At 41.9% G+C, this 3,807-nt stretch overlaps 1 non-coding gene across 1 annotated transcript; it reads left to right on the forward strand.

Moving 5' to 3' along the window:
* Window positions 1–1,742: 1,742 nt before the first annotated feature.
* Window positions 1,743–1,849, forward strand: LOC133807839 (small nucleolar RNA R71). Its single transcript, XR_009879729.1, has one exon. It is a non-coding gene; the product is annotated as a small nucleolar RNA R71 (small nucleolar RNA).
* The last annotated feature ends 1,958 nt before the right edge of the window (window positions 1,850–3,807 follow it).

Here is a 3,807-nt window from a genome sequence, read left to right on the forward strand (position 1 = left end):
CCTTGAGTCTATGTGATATGATATTGCAAGAGTAGACTCAATAGAACCAGGACTTTCATTTTAAGACAAAAGGAGGAGTTCATCAAGATTATCGAAGTTGCTTCGCAATTGAACCTCCTCGGGAATTAAAGTGTCATTCATGAATGTTTGATAGCATTCATCATCTTCTTGGGGTTGTTTCCCGATGTGGATGATATTGACTTCGAGAGTCATGTTTCCAAACGATATCTTCATTAGGCCATTCCGACAATTGATCAAAGCATTTGCAGTAGCAAGGAATGATGTTTCGAGGATATAAGAATTTTTGACTCCATGTTTACCATATATTGGGTATCAAGAATAAGAAAGTCCACGGGGTAATAGAATTTTTCAATTTGAACTAAAACATCCTCAACAGTACCCGTAGGCTTTTTGGTGGAGCGGTCAGCAAGCTGTAGCACAATAGATGTTGGCTTCATTTCTCCAAGACGGAGTTGCGAGTACACAAAGTAAGGCATGAGATTTACACTCGCACCAAGATCAAGCAACGCTTGGTTGACTTCATGAGTCCCAATTTGGCAAGAAATGGTGGGACAACCGAGATCTTTGTATTTTGGCAGTGTCTTTTGTTCAATCACCGCACTCACTTGCTCAGTCAAGAAAGCAATCTTCTTGACACGGTGCTTCCTTTTTGCAGTGCATAGATCCTTGATGATTTTGGCATAAAACGACACTTGTTTTATGATGTGAAGCAAAGGAAGATTAATTTTCACTTGTATCAAGTGCTCAAGGATTTCAGCTCAGTTATCAGGAAGTTTCCCAACAAGTTTCAAAGCCTGGGGAAATGGTACTTTTGGAGAAGCGTTGAGTGGTGCATTTTCAGGATTAACTTTTGGAGTACTGGGAGAGTTGGCTTTTATGGGTGGGTCTTGCAAAGTTTTACCACTTCTAATCGTGATGGCATTTACTTCCTTAACATTTGGATCATTAGAATTTGAGGATTGGGCCATGTGTTGGCCTTGCACATTGAATTTAGGTTGGGAAGGAAGTTTGCCTTTTTTTGGAATGGCCAAGGATTCAGTCAATTTTGAGAATTGACAATTCATTTCCTTGATTTCTTCCATCATTTGGCGATTTAGTTTGGATTGTTCCTCTATGAATGCATGAAGGGTATTCTCAAGAGAATTTCGTAGATGAGCATTGTATTAAGGTGCAGAATACGACTTTGATGGTTGAACTTGTTGCTCATTTCTCCATTGGCCTCCAGACGATTGAGCTTGGTTGGAATCTCTCCAACTGAAATTTGGGTGGTTTCTCCAACCAGGGATATATGTATGGGAGAATGGCTTGTTATACGCCCCTAAGGCATTGCATTGCTCCTCATAAACCCCCCCCCCCCCCTCATTTCATTAAAAGCTACGCAGTCCTTAGCTAAATGCTCCATCCCTCCACAAACAAAGCAAGGTTCTTGTGGTTCCGCTTGACCTCAAACTACTTTTTCAAAGCTTCGAGTTGGGCCTCAAAACTATCCTCTTCTTGAAGTTGATAGATCCCAAATGGTTTATGTCGGTTGGTGCTATTAGTAGCACTTGGACCAGTCTAGACCAGTCCATGTGTAAGATTTTTTTGCGGTTTCTTTGAGATATTCAAGAGCATCGTCTGGCTATTTTTCGAGGAATTCACCATTGCATAGCATTTCTACAAACTGGCGTTCACGACTCGTGAGGCCTTCATAGAAGTAATTGACTAAAAGTCAGCTCTCATAGCCATGGTGCGGGCACTAATTAAAGAGATCTTTGAATCTTTCCCAGACTTGATGGAACGTTTCATTGTCCTTTTGGGAAAATGTGGAAATCTGTCGTTTTAGATTGTTGGTCTTATGGCTAGGGAAGTGTTTTCAAAAGAAAGATGTGGTCATTTTGTAACGTCATAAATTCCTTAATATGGCTTAGTGCCTGGATTAGGAGGCCAGGATGGCAATAATTGATTTAATGTGTTATTACATGATTATATGCATGATTATGTGGGTTGTATTATTATATGGTTGTATTTGTATATTTATGTGCATGTATGTGATATATGGGTGAGACCACATTATTATGTGGATATATTTGAGCTATTTGGCATGAGACGATCCTGGGAAGCAAGTTAGCGGTTTAGTCATAACGGGGTAAATTACTGGGCTCGGGGTGAGCCTAGGGGTAATTTGGTACTTAGTGCATTACCGAGATTGAGCGGGTAATGGGAAATTATTTGGTAATTATTTGAGGATATTGGGAATGACAGGAGTTGTGAGACGTTAATTATGATTAACGGGGTAGATGGTAATGACAAAACTGCCATTGTGAGACTTTGAGGAAATAGGTTGGCCCTAGGGGCATTTTAGTCATTTTATGCTATTTGATAGACTTGACCAAGGGTGGTTGTAGAAAGAAGCAAGAAAAACATAAATATGGCACTCTCTTTCTCTTCTCTCTCGACCATTCCTTTTTCTCTCTCAGTGTGATTTTTGGAGGCTAAGGTTAAGGATTCAAGCTTGGAGTTCTAGAGCTTGAGGTTTAGGATTGAATTGCAGCAGCTAGAGGGGTTCAATTCATAGTTGAGGTAATGGTTCTAAGCTTGAACTTTGAGTTTTTCCTCTATTTTTATGTTGTTTATAAGCTTGGAAGTTTGATCATGGAATTGGATTTTTGGTAGTGCTTTGAGGGTTTTTAAATTTGGGTTTTATTGTTGATTTGGTGGTAATGTTATGTTGAGGTTTGGTATTGATTCTGGGATTGTTTGGTAGTGTTTCTGGTTGAGTTTGGATTGAAGGAAATGCAGGGGAGCTGGGTTCGCGGGGTCAAGTCGCGACTGTGTTCTTGGGCGCCGCGACCTGAGCGAACCCCAGAGCCTGGGGCTCTGTCCTCATGGTGCGCCGCGACCCTCAAGGGCAAGTTTCAGCCCGCCCCTGGCATCCAGACAGGGGGCTTTCAGTCTGGGAGGCGAAACCAGCCCTTGGGGGCAAGTCGCGGCCCGCCTGTTTCTTTTTGGCCAGGCATGGTTTTAAGAGCTGGTTTTCAAACCTCAAGGCTCGGGATCGAATCTACTACCTGGTTTGGTAGAATTTGAGGTCTCAGGGGCTAGGACTTGGTCTGGGAACCTTTTATTACTCATTTTTTTTATGGGATTTCATATTTGGTTATGATTAGGTTACCGCTAAGTGCTCAAGATCAGGGTCGTGCTCAAGGGTCGCTCGTAATTTATTTTACGCTCAAGCCTGAGGTAAGAAAACTGCACCCATTATGTGACATACATGATTATTGATGAAGCATGTTGAGTGCTCCATATATGGATATCTGTTGCATTATGAATGTTTGGTTGCATTGTTACTTAAGAGACGCAGGGACTTATCAGTCAGAAACAACAATAGTGTTGAGCGTTGGTCGTATGGAATTTACTTATGAGTCAAGAGCGGCAATAGCGCAACAAGCGCTGGTCAATATGATTAGAACTAATCAACAGAAAATTATACGCTAGTCCGACCCTATGATCGAAGAAAACTAAAGCACTTGGCTAGTCTATGGCTAGTTACTCAGAGTCAGGGCTAAAAGGCCCAAGTGACCTGATGGTCATGTGGATTAGGGCACGGGTCCCCAGAATGACTTCACAATCATCTATTCAGGGCACAAGACCCCAGAATGACTTCACAGTCATCTATTCAGGGCACATGACCCCAGGATGACCCACAGTCCTCTGATTAGGGCTGCAAGCCCTAGAATGATTCCATGATCATTTATTAATACTTATATGCATGCAGTAATAAGTTTTCTTGCTGAGCCTTGGCTC

This window comes from Humulus lupulus, chromosome X, assembly GCF_963169125.1.
Source record: "Humulus lupulus chromosome X, drHumLupu1.1, whole genome shotgun sequence".
NCBI lineage: Eukaryota > Viridiplantae > Streptophyta > Magnoliopsida > Rosales > Cannabaceae > Humulus > Humulus lupulus.